Here is an 18,420-nt window from a genome sequence, read left to right as displayed (position 1 = left end):
CGGCTCACTGCAACCTCCACCTCCCCGGTTCAATCGATTCTCCTGTCTCAGCCTCCCCAGTAGCTGGGATTACAGCCATGCACCACCACCACGCCAGGCTAATTTTGTATTTTTGGTAGAGACGGGGTTTCTCCATGTTGGTCAGGCTGTTCTCGAACTCCTGACTTCAGGTGATCCAACTGCCTCAGCGTCCCAAAGTATTGAGATTACAGGCGTGAGCCACCGCACCCGGTCTAAGTATTAGAATTGTGTTTTTCTAATTTTCATTGGGTACATGAATAGAAGTTGCAAAGAAAACTTGACTTCGTTTTTAATTTTTGTAAGACACTGTCTCTAACATTTATGCATGCAAGGAGCTCTCCCCAGCCTGGAGCTGCAGCCAGAAACTGCACCCGTGTGTGTAGCACGCATAGAGGAGTTGGCTCCTCCAGGCAGTACGTGTCACCTGTCTCACCAGTCTCGAGTTTGTCTGGAAGGCTCGGTGCCCGTGAAAAATCCCTATCTAACACTACCGGACTGTATTGTTACTTTGTTATGTTTGCAAAGCTGTTTTGTTTGCCTCAGGTTTAAAAATGCAGTAGCGGCCAGGCGCAGTGGCTCACGCCTGTAATCCCAGCACTTTGGGAGGTTAAGGTGGGCGGATCACAAGGTAAGGAGATTGAGACCATCCTGGCCGACATGGTGAAACCCCGTATCTAATAAAAATACAAAAAATAGCTGGATGTGGTGGTGCACACCTGTACTCCCAGCTACTTGGGAGGCTGAGGCACAAGAGTCTCTTGAACCCAGGAGGCAGAGGTTGCAGCGAGCCGAGATCTCGCCACTGGCGACAGAGTGAGACTCCATCTCAAAAAAAGAAAACAAAAAATGCAATAGCTAGCTGGGTGTGGTAGAGTTTGCCTGTAGTCCCAACTGTGAAGGCTGAGGCAAGGGCATCACTTGAGCCTAGGAGTTTGATGCTGTAGTGTGCTACAACCATGGCCCACCTGTGAATAGCCACCATACTCCAGCCTGGGCAACAGAGAGACCCTGTCTTTAAAATCTAATAATAATAAAAATAAATGCAACAGTCACTTGAAATTTATCACGAATTGTATATTCTTTCTCGTGCGTTTTAGTGGAAATCACTGTTGTCTATGTCATGCTGCTGAAACTCCACTTCGTACATACAGTACATACATGCATGTATTTCAGAAGAGTAGTCATATTCTCAGAGCACTTTATAGTTTTTAAACTGGTCTCATTTGCATAACTTCCTCATTTGGTCCCATCAAGATGAGTATTAGTAGTCCCATTTTACAGATGGGGAAATAAAAACTCAGAGGAGTTCATTGACTCATACAGGAGCACTTGGAAATCCTTGTATCTTCAAGTGCCTTTGGTCTACAATGTCTCATTTCTCTCCTCCACCACCTGCTATCAATTGATATTCAGATTTCTCAGTGACACCTGTTGACTCTCATAAAAGTTATTCCCTGGAATTAGGTTCTGGATAGTGGTCACCTTGTGTCAGTTCAGAGCAAAGTTCTGGAAGGCTCAGTGGAGGGCTTGTGTTTCCAGTGTTCCTCCGTGTGATGACTGCCTCTGTGTGTCCTGAGCTTCAGGGTCACTCTGCAGCTGAGACGCAGCACGGCCTGGCTCACAGGACGCTCCCAGTCTTGTTTGACTGTACATGGACGTTGTCTCCCGCACTGCGCTGTCGTGGTTTTGGGACTCAGAGTTTCACAGAAGGCATATCAGGCTGTGAATGCTCCACCCCCACCCATCACAAACACCAGTTCAAGGAAAACACCAAATGCTAATTGAAACTAAGACAACGGCACAAATATTTATGGGGCAGAAATTCAAACAACACTCGCAAAAACAAAGAACGCATTTCAGATTGGTGTTAATTAAACAAAAAGAAACACTATGGTATCTAATGTAAATATTTTGTTGTCAGATCTGATACCTTCAAATGATTATTACGACTAGGAGGATAAGGTAATATAAATTATTTACTACCAAAAAAAATAATTAATTTTAGCCATTTGCCTTCATACTGGTCCATGCTGCCATGGAAAACACCTGGGACGGGCGTCAGAATAAATGCCAGAAGCAGCTGTGTCATTCTGAGCATGTCACCTAACATTGTCCAACGTGGCTTTCAGTTTCCTCAATTGAGAAGAAAAGAAGAGATGAGAGCAGACAAGAAAACAAAAAGACAGGATGGGAAAGAGAGGTAGCTCTGCAAATGTATTGTCCAGAGGGGCTGAACTACGTGATCTCTGATGTACTGGTTTCTCTTGGTTCAGAGTATGGACTCTGTTTGCTTTTCCTTCCTAGCCAAGAAGACACACCATTGCCCCTCCCTCTGTGCTCCTGTCCCGTCTGTTTTGCTCCTTTAATCTCTATGGCAGTGATGCCTGCTTTAGGCCAAAAAACCCAGGTGACTTGAACATTCACGTTCAAGGCATTTCTTTTGCTAGTCACTGTATCAACTATTAAGAATACACAGGTAAATAAAGCATGGCCCCTGCCCTTGGGGAATTAACACGTAACTGGGGAGAAATGTTGAAAAACGGTTCAGGCTCATTTTAATAGTGTCATAATGCAAGTGTGTGCAGAATGCCAGAAATGGTGGTAGGGGAGGTCATGACTCTGTCGGCCAGAGGACTGGGGAAATGTCACTAGACAATGTGATTTCCCACCTAGAGAAGAGTTCAAGGGGTGAGAGGAAGGGTAAAATAAAGACAACCACATACGCAAAGGCCCAGAGTCATGAAAAGACCACAAGACAGCCAGGAAGTGGTGAGAAACCGTGTGTGTGTGTAGCAAACGGTGCCTGGGGAGGATGTGGGCTGACTGGGAGGGGTCTTGTGTGCAGCTTCAGAGCCTGCAACGTGCCCAGAGACAGGGAGCCAGAGAGACTGGATGGAGGTGGTATTGATTTGTCAGAAGCTCACTCTGGGCTGGTCGTGGTGACTTATGCCTGTAATCCCAGCACTTTGGGTGGGCGAGGCCGGTGGATCACCTGAAGTCAGGAGTTCCAGACCAGCCTGACCAACATGATGAAACCCTGTCTCTACTAAAAATACAAAAAATAGCTGGGTGTGGTGGTGCATGCCTGTAATCCCAGCTACTGTTGGGGGCTGAGGCAGGAGAATTGCTTGAACCCGGGAGGCGGAGGTTGCAGTGAGCCGAGATCGTGCCACTTACTCCAGCCTGGGCAAAAGAGCAAGACTCAGTCTCAAAAAAAAAAAAAAAAGAATCTCACTCTGGCAGTACGTATGTTTTGAGAATGCTGTGGTGTGGGGATAGATTTAGGGAGGAAAAGCAGTCAGGAGGCTGTCTTCCTAATTCATCTTGTGGGCTCCCAGGGTCTCCTCTATGGTAGGTGATGGGAGGGACAACTGAAGGGCAATGGTTGAGGTGGCATCACCAGGATTTGGTGACTGGTGGGATGTGAAAACTCAGGGAGGGGAGGCATCAAGGGCCACACCCACCATTCTCCTTGGGAGACTGAGCTGTGGGAACCATTCAGTGGAGGCAGGAACACAGGAGGAGTGCCATCGACTGCAGGTTCTTGGGCCCCCATGCCACAGAAGTTGACACAAGACCAAGTAAGTTCCCCAGACAAGACTTTATTCCAGGTTTATATTCGAACACAAGGGATGCAGCACTGGAGGGAGAGTTCTCCGGCTGGTTCCCCAGGGCATGTCCGGTGTTTCTAGGAAGAGTGACAGGCATCTACACGAGCTATGTGAGTGTCATGACATGCGCAGGGTGGGGCGCAGGGAGTATAGGCGCAGTGAGAAAGCAGGTTAGTACCCACACCGCAGGGTCACAAAATGGCAGGGTCACAAAGTCCCTTCCTGGGTGGGGATTTTAGTATTATGATGAGGCCAGGGGTAAACGTCGGTCATTCGTCTGGTCTTGTGCGCATGCGGGCGATAGGGTTAACGCCTGTGAGTAAGATTTACAGTGGGATGCTGCTTATCTTCGTTTCTTCAATGTTTCGCAGTCAGCGGGGATGGTACTAATGATAGGAGGTGATATAAGGTCTGGTAATCAGAGGGTATGGAAAAAAAATGTGTTAGAGATGGGGGCTGAGTCCTGTCCCTACTCTGTCTCCTTAGTGGGGACAGAGGCCAAATTCCTCCCTACTCAGGAGGACAACTTTGGCCAGGGGCATAACAAAATGAGGCTTTGATAGGTTAAGTTTGAGGTGGTAGGTGACAGCAATATGAAAACATCCAGTGGACCACCGAAAACACAGGGCTGGGGCTGGGAGAGAAGTTGAGCCATTGGCTTACGATAGTTCAAGAAATAGGAACTGATGAGCTTACTGTGGAGAAAATACTGTCCCTTGGCAAATATAGTCATTTAAGGAGCAGGTAGAGGAGTCGATGAAAGAGTTTGAGAAAAGACAGTCCAATAAGAGGAAAGAAACGCCAGAGAATGAAGCGTCCCTGGCGACGGGCAAGTTCCCGGAAGCAGGGTGAGACCCAGAGAGCCAACTGCTCTGGAGAGGCCGGACAGAGTGAGAACTAAACTAAGCTGTCATCGCGTGAAGCCCGAGTATCTGAAACAGGTCTCAGTTAATCTGGAAAGTTTATTTTGCAGGGTCGAGGATCCAAGGTTGAAGACGCGGGCCCGTGGCGCAGCCTCAGGAAGCTCTGAAGACGTGTGCTTAAGGTGGTCAGAGCACAGCTTACTGTTTTGTTTTGTTTTTTCTGAGACGGAGTCTTGCTCCATCACCCAGGCTGGAGAGAAGTGATGCAATCTCAGCTCACTGCAACCTCCGCCTCCCGGGTTCAAGCAATTCTGACTTAGCCTGTCAAGTAGCTGGGACTACAGGCGCCTGCCACCACCACACCCGGCTAATTTTTGTATTTTTAGTAGAGACAGGGTTTCGACATGTAGGACAGGCTGGTCTCGAACTCCTGACCTCAGGTGATCTGCCCGCCTCGGCCTCCCAAAGTGCTGGGATTACAGGCGTGAGCCACTGTGCCCGGCCACCAGTTATAATTTCACGTTTACTTTATCTTATGTAAAATGTAGAGCTACTGAGCAACAGAGGAACGCATAATTGACATTTACCCCCCCACTCTCTTCGCACGTGAAGTGTAGATTCACTGAGAGCTAGGCAGAGCCTCACAAGAATGTGACCACTTGCCTCATTGCCTACCCTCTTCCCCCGCCTTCTCCTTTTTTACCCTCTTTCCTCCTTTGCCTCCTGCTTCCTCTTTCCCCTTTAAATACTGAAGTCCTCAAAACCCTCTTTGGAAAAAGCATGGGACACAGATTCCCCTGTGACTTGTGTTTCTTTTTCCTGGACGTGTCCTCAACCTTGGCAAAATAAACCTCAAAATTGATTGAGATTTGCCTGTCACTTTTTGATTTATGCTGTGAAGGAAGACAAGCACATGGAAAAGCCTGTTAGATACGATAAACACTATGGTTAAAGGAAGGCAGGGCATGGGTCAGGGTGCAACCACCCCATTGGTTCTTCCTGCCCACTGCAGAAAAACCAGTTCACGGAGACTACGGCATTGCAATAAAGAAAGAGTTTAATTGACATGGGGCCGGCCACACCACGTGGGAGATGAAGTTATTACTCAAATCAATCTCCCTGAAGATTTGGAGGCCAAGGTTTTTCAAGGATAGTTTGGCAGGCCAGGGAATCTGATTCTAGGTGGGGCCACAGGACCCCATTGGTGGGTCTGGGTAGAGCCACTGGTCCTGAAAAGACATTTTAAAAGGCCAATTTTAAGTTTTAAAATAGTGATGTTATCTGCGGGAGTAATTGGGGAAGTTGCAAATCTTGTGACCTGCAGAATAATGGCTGGCAATCGTTTTATGTCTACACCTGAGTAGGATTCAGTGTCCTCTCCTCCTCCTAACCTGGTGGCCTTTCAATAGCTTTACAAAGGTGGTTTGGTACGGGGAAAGTGCTGTTTTCATTTAAACTATAAACTAAATGTCTCCCACAGATAGTTTGGTGCAAGCCCAGGAATGATTTAGGGCAGTTTGGAGGTTAAAGGCAAGATGGGGGTTGGTTAGATCCGATCTCTTTCACTGTCATGATTTTCTGTTACAATTTTTGCAAAGGCGGTTTCAAGGGAAGGCTTCCTGGGGAAGTGGTACCTGACTTGTGTCTGGAGAGATTTATAGAAGTTGGCCAAAGAATAGGACCTGAGGTTTCCAGCAGAGGAAATAGCCTGTTTAAAAGTGTGTGGAGGACTGGGTGCAGTGGCTCATGCCAATAATCCCAGCACTTTGGGAGGCTGAGGTAGATGGATTGCTTGAGTCCAGGAGTGCCAGACCAGCCTGGGCAACATGGTGAGACTCCATCTTGACCAAAAAAAAAAAATACAGAAAAAATTTTAGTCAGGTGTGGTGGTGCATGCCTGTAGTCCCAGCACGTTGGGAGATGAGGCAGGCAGATCTCTTGTGCTCAGGAGTTTGAGACCAGCCTGGGCAACAAGGCAAAACCCCGTCTCTACAAAAAATACAAAATTAGCAGGAATGGTAGTATGCACCCGTAGTTCCAGCTACTCAGGAGGCTGAGGTGGGAGGATACTTTCAGCCTGGGAGGCAGAGTTTGCAGTGAGCCAAGATCGCACCACTGTACTCCAGCCCGGGTGACAGAGATCCAGTCTCAAAAGAGAAAAAAAAAAAAAAAAAAAAAAAAAAGAAAAGAAAAGAAGAAATGGGCAGGTAAATTTTTTTTAACAGTGCTAAATTTAGTTTGAAGCTGTTTTCTTGTAAGTCTAGCCTGAAAGTTTCTCCACACATAGTGAACTGTAACTTAATTGGATGAGTAAACAGACTGTAATGTACTCTTGTACCAACCACCGAGTTTCAGCCAATCACAGGCAGCCAACTGTTCAAATAAGGCAAACTCCAAACTGTAACCAATCTGGCTCTTTCTGTACCTTACTTCTGTTTCCTGTACATCACTTTCCTTTTCCTGTTCGTAAATCCTCTCCAACCATGCAGCAACATCAGAGTCTCTCTGAACCTATTCCGCTCTGGGGGATTACCCAAGTCACCAATTGTTCATTGCTCAAATAAACTCTATTATATTGCATTTATCTGAAGTTTATCTTTTTTTTTTTAAGACAGAGTCTCACTCTGTCACCCAGGCTGGAGCATAGTGGTGCGATCTTGGCTCTCTGCAACCTCTGCCTCTGGGGTTCAAGCGATTCTCCTGCCTCAGCTTCCAGAGTAGCTGGGATTACAGGCACCCACCACCACACCTAGCTAATTTTTGTATTTTTAGTAGAGATGGGGTTTCACCATGTTGGCCAGGCTGGTCTCGAACTCCTGACCTTAGGTGATCTGCCTGCCTCTGCCTCCCAAAGTGTTGGGATTACAGGCCTGAGCTGCCATGCCCAGCCCTGAAGGTTTTCTCTCTCTTTTTTTTTTTTTGTTGAGACAGAGTCTTACTCTGTCACCAGGCTGGAGTACAGTGGCCCGATCTTGGCTCACTGCAACCTCTGCCTTCCAGGTTCAAGCGATTCTTCTGTCTCAAACTCCCAAGTAGCTGGGATTACAAGTAAGCGGCACCATGCCCGGCTAATTTTTGTATTTTTAGTACAGACGGGGGGGGGGAGTTTCACCATCTTGGCCAGCCTGGTCTCGAACTCCTGACCTCATGATCCGCCCGCCTCAACCTCCCAAAGTGCTGGGATTACAGGTGTGAGCCACTGTGACCGGCCTGAAGTTTTTATTTTAACAACAGTTACGTAAGGACCAGGCTGGTCTTTCCTGACCATAGCAATCAACGTTTACTCTGGTGTCAGATGGGCAAAACGGCAGCACATTCCCCCATGCTTCCCTGTTGGCTTATGCATTTCACCCTGAGGAGTTCCTAGTCAAACGGGTCAGAACCCTTGCCTTGACTCTCCAGAGCAGATGCTGCCCTGGGACCTCTTTCCACTGGATTAGAGCTGGGACACCTGGGCCCCATCTGTGTTTGGCAACCAGTTCTCTCTGTGAATAGGGGCAGGGCACAACTTCTGTGTCTTCATTTTGGAAATGAGACACTGGGCTACACTGATCCCTGGGGTTTCATCCATAACCAACATTTGGCAGAGCTATCAGATGAAAGTCTTTTATAATTATCTTGTTTGTCCTCACAACCTTCTCATGGAGTGAATGGGTTATTAGCAAAAGCTTTCTGTTTCAGCAATTCCTCTTGTGAGGTACTATTAGATAATCTGCTCTCTCTCGCTCCTTTCCTCTCTCTGTTTTCTTCCTGGCCCTGCCTTTCCAGGTTGAGGAACTGCAGAAGGAGGACTTGGTCTTAAGTTGGACGCAGCTGTTTAAGAAATCATCGGTGACGCCATTAGGCTTTAACAGGATTCCTTTCTCCTCTCTCTGAGAGCCAGGAATTTCCACTTGATAGTTTGTTCATACATTCTTAGGAAAATCCCACTAAATCACTGCAGCTGGGTACAGAAAAAGAACAACACGAGCTAGGAATGGGCTACTGTTCCCTGATTATATGATGAATAAGTCAAAAAAAAGTTGTGAAAGAAACCATTAATTTAAACCAGAACAAAGCTGGGCAAGTTACAGACTGCATAAAAAAGTATAAACTGCAAAATACCCATTTTGGAAATACCATTGTAGACTATTACAGCCAAAAGAAGGCCAGGCATGGTGGCTCATACCTGTAATCCCAGCACTTTGGGAGGCTGAGGTGGGCAGATCATCTGAGGTCAGAAGTTCAAGACCAGCCTCGCTAATGTGGTGAAACCCTGTCTCTACTAAACATACAAGAATTAGCTGGGCGTGGTGGCATGCTCCTGTAATCCCAGCTACTTGGGAGGCTGAGGCAGGAGAATCACTTGAACCTGGGAGGCACAGGTTGCAGTGAGCCAAGATCACACCACTGCACTCTAGCCCAAGCAATAGAGTGAGACTCCATCTCAATCAATCAATCAATCAATAAACAGCCAAAAGACAACTTGAAAATCAATGATCCTATCTTTTTTATAGATAAGGAAATTTAAGACTAAAAATAAACTGACTCACCCTAGTTTGCAGCACTATTATTTGGTCTTACGTTGGGGAGCTGTGAAATAAAGTGACAAAAAGAAAAGCGAATTTAAAATAGAAGCCAGCAAACTTTGTCTTAAAAGCCTAGATGGTATATATCTTTGGCTTAAGGGCAATATCCTCTTGGCCATTGTAGCAAAAGCAGCCATAGACATGCAAACAAATCAGCATGGCTATGTTCCAATAAAACTTTACAAAAATAGGCAATGACACTAGGATGGCTACAACAATTTTTTTTTTTTTTTTTTTGAGACGGAGTCGTCTTGCTCTGTCACCCAGGCTGGAGTGCAGTGGCGTGATCTCGGCTCACTGCAAGCTCCACCTCCTGGGTTCATGCCATTCTCCTGCCTTAGCCTCCTAAGTAGCTGGGACTACAGGCGCCCGCCACCACGCCCGGCTAATTTTTGTATTTTAGTGGAGACGGGGTTTCACTGTATTAGCCGGGATGGTCTTGATCTCTTGACCTCGCGACCCGCCTGCCTCAGCCTCCCAAAGTGCTGGGATTACAGGCGTGAGCCACCGTGCCCAGCCCAACAATTTTTTTAAAAACAGGAAAATAGGTGTTGGCAAGGATGTGGATAAATTGGAACCTTCATATGTTGCTGGAGGGGATATAAAATGGTGCAACCTCTGTAGAAAACAGTTCAGCATGTCCTCAAAATTTAGACCTAGAATTACCAAATTGTAACCGAAATGCTAGTTAGTGGCTCTCTGCATGTGGAGTCTCATTAACAAGAGTGAAGTCTGACACAAAAAAGGTGAATTTATTCCAAAGCTAGCTTGGGGAAGTGGCATAGTGTCCTGCTGTTAAATGTGCCGGTTTTTTTTGAGCAGAAAGCAGGTAATTTTTATAAGGCAAGGGAAGACACGAGCAAGGGCAGGAGTTCCCCTGCTAACTTGGCATCTTATTTATGGGGACAGTTGAGCTGATGCCTTCCTGGGTAGAAGTAAGTTATAAAAGTGGCCAAGTGGGCATGCTTTCCATATGCCCTTCTGATGGATTAAAGGTCCAAGGGAATGCCCTGAAAGTGAAAGAAAGTTTCATGGCAGGTATGCTTTTGTTTTCTTTTCTTTCTTTCTTTTTTTTTTTTTTTTTGAGACAAAGTCTCACTCTGTTTCCCAGGTTGGAGTACAGTGGCACAATCTTAGCTCATTGCAATCTCTGCCTCCCAGGTTCAAACGATTCTCCTCCCTCAGCCTCCTGAGTAGCTGGAATTAATATGTCCACTACCATGCCTGGCTAATTTTTGTATTTTTAGTAGAGACAGGGTTTCACCATATTGGCCAGGATGGTCTCCAACTCCTGACCTCAAGTGATCTGCCTGCCTTGACCTCCCAAAGTGCTGGGATTACAGACATAAGCCACTGCACCTAGCCATGGTATGCTTTTGTTACTGAAACACCAAAGATTTGGTCTCAGTCCTGCTGCCTGCGACACAGAAAGCCAATGACTGAGACAACAAGTATTGCCAAGGGAGAAGGCTTTAATTGGGTGCTGTGGCTGAGGACATGGGAGCTCAGTCTCAAATCGATCTCCCTGACCCACTAAAATTAGGGGTTTATATAGCAGGGAAGAAATGTAACAATGTGCGAGAAAACAGGAATTCTGGAGGGATAAGGAAGCAATCATGACTAATGAGGGGACTGGAGCCCCATTGTCTGGATAAGATGATCTGGTAAGTTTCAGCTCTTTGATACATTTTGAGAGTTCTGCCAGTCCTTTCCTGAGGAAAGAACTCAGATAAAACAAACCTAAGTTTCAAGCTTTAAGACCAGAAGGGTCAATTTCTGTGTTTATAAAAAAAAAAACTGTTGATGGGACTATTGAGTCAGTTTCACTTTGGTCTGAAAATTGACTGTCAGCTCTGGAGGGGGAGATCTGTCTTGGAGTGCACAGTCAGAAGAATTTGCCCTGTGTGGAACGTCTGGTGAGGGGAGAGGTGAAAGGTTATGTTTGCATGTCTGAAGGGCTCAGTAGGACATAGGGAGCTGGGGAAATGAGAAAAGAAGAGAGAGAGAGAGTAGGAAAAAAGAATAATTAGGCCAGGCTCGGTGGCTCATGCCTGTAATCCCAGGACTCGGTGGTTCATGCCTGTAATCCCAGCACTTTGGGAGGCTGAGGCGGGCGGATCACAAGGTCAGGAGATCGACACCATTATGGCTAACACGGTGAAACCCCGTTTCTACTAAAAATACAAAAAAAAATTAGCCAGATGTGGTGGTAGGCACCTGTAATCCCAGCTACTCGGGAGGCTGAGGCAGGAGAATGGCGTGAACCCGGGAGGCAGAGCTTGCAGTGAGCCTAGATCGTGCCACTGCACTCCAGCCTGGGTGACAGAGCAGGACTCCATCTCAAAAATAAAAATAAAAATAATTAAACCACCTGTAGAAAAATGGGGGTCCTTGGTTACAATACGACCTACCTATCAATTCCACTCCTGTGAATATACCACAAAGAATTGAAAACAGAGACTTAAGCGAGTCCATGTACATGCATGTAGTGGTAGCACTGTTCACAATAGCTGAAAGGTGGAAGTAGGGCAGATGCCCATCAGTGGATGAATGGGTCAGTACATTGTTGTGCAGGTTCAGTACTCCTTATCCAAAATGCTTGGGACCAGATGTGTTTCAGATTTCCTTTTTTTTTTTTTTTCTTCAGATTTTAGATATACATATAGAAAATGAGATATCTTGGGCATGGGACCCAAGTCTAAACACAAAATTCATTTATGTTTCATATATACCTTACAGCCAAAAAGTAATTTTATGCAATTTTTTTATTTTTTTTATTTTTTGAGACAGAGTTTCACTCTTGTCACTCAGGCTGGAGTGCAGTGGCACAATCTTGGCTCACTTCAACCTCCACCTCCTGGGTTCAAGTGTTTCTCCTGCCTCAGTCTCCTGAGTAGCTGGGATTGCAGGCATGTGTCCACCACACCTGGCTATCTTTTGTATTTTTAGTAGAGACGGGTTTCACCACGTTGGCCAGACTGGTCTCAAACTCCTGACCTCAGGCAATCTGCCCGCCTTGGCCTCCTAAATTGCTGGGATTACAGGTGTCAGCCACCGGCCCTATACAGTATTGTTAAAAATATTGTGTGTGACACAAAAGTTTTACTATATATTGACTGCAGCCCATCACAGGGATCAGGAGAGGAATTTTCCACTTTTGGTGTCATGATGGTACTCAAAATGTTCAGGATTTTGGAGCATTTCGGATTTGGGATTTTGGGATTAGAGATGCTTAACCTGTACACACATACAGTATAATATTATTGATATGGTTTGACTGTGTCCCCGTGGAAATCTTAACTTTAATTGTATCTCTCAGAATTCCCACATGTTGTGGGAAGGACCAAGGGGGAGGTAATTGAATCATGGGAGCTGGTCTTTCCCCTGCTATTCTCATGATAATGAAGAAGACTCACAAGATCTGATGGGTTTATCAGGGGTTTCCACCTTTGTTTCTTCCTCATTTTCTCTTGCCGCCACCATGTAAGAAGAGCCTTTCGCCTCCTGCCATGAATCTGAGGCCTCCCCGGCCACATGGAACCGTAATTAAACCTTTTTTTTTGTTCCCAGTTTTGGGTATGTCTTTGTCAGCAGTGTGAAAACAAACGAATACAATTATTTGTCCATAAGAGGTAATGAAGTGTTGACATATACTACAATATGGGTAAACTTTCAAACCACTATGCTAAGTGAAAGAAGCCACACACAAAAGGCCACATATTATATGATTTTATTTTATTTTTTTTATTTTTTTATTTTTTTTGAGACGGAGTCTCACTCTGTCACCCAGGCTGGAGTGCAGTGGCCGGATCTCAGCTCACTGCAAGCTCCGCCTCCCGGGTTTACGCCATTCTCCTGCCTCAGCCTCCCGAGTAGCTGGGACTACAGGCGCCCGCCACCTCGCCCGGCTAAGTTTTTGTATTTTTAGTAGAGACGGGGTTTCACTGTGTTAGCCAGGATGGTCTCGATCTCCTGACCTCGTGATCCGCCCGTCTCGGCCTCCCAAAGTGCTGGGATTACAGGCTTGAGCCACTGCGCCCGGCCTATATGATTTTATTTACATGAAATATCCATAATAGATTATAGAGATAAAAAACAGATTAGTTATTGTCAAGGACTAAGGGAACAAGGGAATGATAAGAAACTGCTTAGTGAGTACTGGATTTTACTTTGTAGTGATGGAAATGTTTTAGAACTAGATAGATGTGGTGATTGCACAAGATTGTGAATGTACTAAATGCTGAATTGTTCTTTAAAAAAGTTAATTTTATATTATGTGAATTTCACCTCAATAAATTATTTTAAAAAAACAAGGGTCCGGGCGCAGTGGTTCACGCCTATAATCCCAGCACTTTGGGAGGCTGAGGCAGGTGGATCACGAGGTCAGGAGTTCGAGACCAGCCTAGCTAGCATGGTGAACTCTGTCTCTACTAAAAATACAAAAAACTGGCTGGGCGCAGTGGCTTATGCCTGTAATCCCAGCAATTTGGGAGGCCGAGGCAGGTGGATCACGAGGTCAGGAGACCGAGACCAGCCTAGCTAGCATGGTGAAACTGTCTCTACTAAAAATACAAAAAACTGGCTGGGCACAGTGGCTTATGCCTGTAATCCCAGCAATTTGGGAGACCGAGACCATCATGGCTAACACAGTGAAACCCCGTCTCTACTAAAAATACAAAAAGTTAGCCAGGCGAGGTGGCGGGGGCCTATAGTCCCAGTTACTCGGGAGGCTGAGGCAGGAGAATGGTGGAAACCCGGGAGGTGGAGCTTGCAGTGAGCTGAGATAGTGCCACTGCACTCCAGCCTGGGTGACAGAGCGAGACTCCATCTCAAAACAAACAAACAAACAAACAAACAAACAAACAAACCAAAATTAGCCAGTCACGGCGGTGTGTGCCTGTAACCCCAGCTATTCAGGAGGCTGAGGCAGGCGAATTGCTTGAACCTGGGAGGTGGAAGGTGCAGTGAGTGGAGATTGCGCCACTGCACTCTGGCCTGGGTGACAAGAGTGAGACTCCATCTCAAAAAATTAAAACAAATCCAAAAAAACAAGCCACAAAGTAGATATGGTCCATAGACTGTAATATGCTAATTCCTTTTATAAATGAGAGTATAGAATGGTTCAAAGGATGGTGAATTTTTATTGCCAGAGATGTTTGTTATTACATTTTTATATTTATTTATTTATTTGAGATGGAGCCTCACTCTGTCGCCCAGGCTGGAGTGCAATGGCGCGATCTAGGCTCACTGCAGCTTCCACCTCCTGGATTCAAGCGATTCTCCTGCCTCAGCCTCCCAAGTAGCTGGGATTACAGGCTCCCATCACCACACTCGGCTAATTTTGGTACTTTTAGTAGAGATGAGGTTTTACCATGTTGGTTAGGATGGTCTTGAACTTCTGACCTCAGATGATCTGCCCGCCTCAGCCTCCCAAAGTGCTGGGATTACATGCGTGAGCCACCTCACCCTGCATGTTTGTTATTATAATCATTTATCCTGTCAAGGAGAAGAAATAAAGCAATTTCCCAGGTAAAATATTAGCAGAGCCAAGAATATTGAGTTTGAAAATGCCTCCAAATCCAACTAGGTGAGTTTTGCACAAATTTCAGACTCAATTTAAATCTATTACTCTTTTGGTAAAGGTCAAATTCAATGTTTGAAGGGCTTTTGCTATTTTTAGAATGCATCAGATATCTCCCATCCCAATTTTGGGAACTAAAATAAATGTTTGGGGCTTTTTGTGAACTTCCTGTTTCTAAGGAAGAACCTAAATCTCGTGTAAAGTGTTCCAGAAGCTCTTGGGACATCAAAGAATTCCAAAGAAACAAGGGAATTAGTTCATTGCCGAGGAATCTGAAAGACACCAGATAATTTTATCTAATAAACACACAGAAAACTCCTTCTCAAAGACAATTCAAGGGATTTAATCAATTCGGGGTTCAATGACCCCAAAGTCATGTCTAAGTCAAATATGAAAACAAACTGTGAGAAGACTGGATGCTTACGGAAAGATGAGAAATTCTCGTGTGAACATGGACAACTTGGCCTGATAGTCTCACTGCTATTTTTAATTAATTTTAACAGTTGGGAAATGGGAAAAAACAGGCTATTTTCGAAGGAGAAGAAGGTAGAAAGGAAATGATGTCTGTGATTTGACTTTTGTGTCCCAGGCCAGCTTTCCCAGGCGACAGCCAGCAGCCCCTAGGTGGCTTTTGTTCACAGAATCGTCATGTTTCAAGTTAGAGTAAGCCCCATTTAGGCTTTCAAAGAGTCACTAACAAGAAGGGTTGCCTGACATCAAAGTGGCTCATTCCTGAACCCTTCCTCCATGGTGAGTTGCTTCCCACACCCTGATGCTTAGAGTTCTGGGGTGTTCCCCCTTCTTCTTGTAGCAGCAGGTTCTCTCGGAAAACACCAGTCATTATTTACATTTTAGTGTGAATGAGTTTAAGGCATTGGAAATTTACATTTAGCGAAATATCAGTATGAAATAACAAGTGTTGTTCTTGAGTTCTGGTTCTGGGGAGCAGACTGGAAGAATGTTTCTGGGCAGAAGCCTCCTACGGGATCTTGAACATTCGCTTTATTCAGGCTACTAACTCTCCCCAAGATGAAGATTGACCTAGGAAATGTAAACGTCGTTGGCTTTGGAACTGTGGAAGAGAAACGCTTGGAATGAAGGGCAGACACCAGAACACTTTACAGTATTTTATGATTGTGGAAGATTCATTTAGTTCCACCTCTTAGGTGAAAAAGTCATTCATACCCAAAGTGGGAGGAGGATTATTAGTGATTCATTTTTTTCTATTATGCTTTCCTGTATTTTCTGCAATGAGCTGTATTTCTTTAATAATCAGTTAACAAAATCTAAAGAATGTAAAGCATTTTTAAAAACTCATCTTTTCTGCCTACACATTATTTTCACTGGTGCATCCATATTTCCATTCAATTTGTCATTGCAACTCTTCTGAAACTGCTTCTTAAAATAATTGAACTAGGAAAATCACAAAAATTATAAGAATGACTGTGGATGCAGCTTTTGGTCAGGCTCATCAATGTTCTCTGTCCACACAACTGTAGAGAGCTCAAAGGATTAGATGTTCCAATCACACTGGGGTGCGGAGGGATCGTCATGCTTGGTTAGATTGAAAGAGACAGTTGGAATTATTCTTGGAACTGTGCTGTTCCTGTGTGGAGACACAGTCTTGGAAATAGTTGCCTTTTTGTACCACTCCACACATCCTTCAACTAAAACACTACAAATACTATGCTCATTGTGTGCAATCTTATCTCCCTCATTTAATTGTGGAGGGATAGGGAAAAAGGGGATTTGTCCTCTATTGACCATGCTAGTGGTGAATGGATGAATGGGTGGGGACCCCGGGATACTACATCCACCTAAGCTTCAATGAGAGACAGACAAGAAAGAAAATGATTAGTTAAAATATATTTTGGCTGGGCGTGGTTGCTCACGCCTGTAATCCCAGTACTTTGGGAGGCCAAGGCGGGTGAATGACCTGAGGTCAAGAGTTCAAGACCAGTCTGTCCAACATGGTGAAACCCCGTCTCTACTAAAAATACAAAATTAGCTGGTTGTGGTGGCACATGCCTGTAATCCCAGCTACTTGGGAGGCTGAGGCAGGAGAATCACCTGAACCCGGGAGGTGGAGGTTGCGGTGAGCTGAGATCGCGCCATTGCACTCCAGCCTGGGCAACAAGAGCGAAAGTCTGTCTCAAAAACAAAAAAACAAAAAAACAAAACAAAACAAACCATATATGTGTATATATATAATATGTATTCAAAAATATATTTAAACATTCCTTCCCCTTCTTATTCATGCCTCACTGAAGTCTGTGTTCATGCAGCATCCTGGTGTTTACATTCCTTCGTCCATATGTACACATTTGGATGAATGAACAGAAGGGCTGTCTCACGGTCCTTCAGATCATAAGTATGAACTGTTTTGCAAGTTTTATCTGCTCTTCAGTACCCATAGTTTATACTTTTGTTACTATAAACATATACCTCTTAGGTCAGTATTGGTGTCTAGAAGAGACAACTTTCTTTGATAGCAAAACTATCAAAGAAAGTTGTCGGGCCTGGCTTTCCTTTTGTGAGCTCTATAATGAAGGGTCTAGTCACTAAATCAGAGCCACTTAGCCTGCACTTTCATCTCGGTGCAATAACAGCATGCCAGTCCTGTCCTGCCCCTGCTGTTTTGGATTATGTGAGGGCAGAGGAGGGGTGTTTCACAAGACACAGAGCATTCAGTTGTCTCAGAGTCATCGACTCAGACTGAGATTAGGCTGGAAGCTGCACAGTGTCAGAATGATGATGATTCTCTCCTTTTAGATATTTATACTTTATGGGAAAGCTATTCTTATGTCAATGACTCAAGTTTCAAATCTTCCATCGAGATGTCTTTTTTGGGAGGGAAGTTTCCTGTCCTTTGTTGGGCAGCTAGAATCCTTGCCAATGCATTCCCCACCCCATACCTGCTTTGTCTCCCTACAAGCTGTCTGAGACATGTCACCTGTCTTTAGTGGAATGCAGGCTTGTTTCCATTTACAGGTCTTTGAAAGTAAAGCTTGTATGATGGAAGCTGTTGGAGTTTGCACAGAAGTTTGCACAGAGACTGGCCCATTTGAACTACATATCATGTCTCTGTTCAGATCTGGGTTTTGCATATTTGGAGTCTCACATCTTGCAATAAATACACGACTTTGATAAGCTTCCCGGGTCACTCAAGGGCTAGAACAGATGATCTCTTATAATCAAGATGGTTTAAGAGAGTCCAGCCATCTGTTTCAGCTTGGCACCCTCAGGGTAGCTATGTTGGCCATGTCACCACATTCTAAACCCTTAGCTTTGTAAGGTCAAATACTCAGTACCATCAGATATTCCAGAGCAAATCAGGCTTTGGGGGGGCTGATTCCCAGTAACCAAACTCACAAGAGGCTGGTGGATAAATGTATCTTTTTTTTTTTGAGACAGAGTCTCGCTCTGTCACCCAGGCTGAAGTGCAGTGGTGTGATCTCGGCTGACTGCAAACTCTGCCTCCCGGGTTCACGCCATTCTCCTGCCTCAGCCTCCCAAGTAGCTGGGATTACAGGTGCCCGCCACCACACCAGGCTGACTTTTTTTTTTTTTTTTCTTTTTTTTTTTTTGAGACGGAGTCTCGCTCTGTCGCCTGGGTTGGAGTGCAGTGGCCGGATCTCAGCTCACTGCAAGCTCCGCCTCCCGGGTTTACGCCATTCTCCTGCCTCAGCCTCCCAAGTAACTGGGACTACAGGCGCCCGCCATCTCGCCCGGCTAGTTTTTTCTATTTTTTAGTAGAGACGGGGTTTCACCGTGTT

The sequence above is a fragment of the Theropithecus gelada genome, chromosome 18 (genome assembly GCF_003255815.1).
Source record: "Theropithecus gelada isolate Dixy chromosome 18, Tgel_1.0, whole genome shotgun sequence".
NCBI classification, from domain to species: Eukaryota; Metazoa; Chordata; class Mammalia; order Primates; family Cercopithecidae; genus Theropithecus; species Theropithecus gelada.
This window is presented reverse-complemented; position numbering follows the sequence as displayed.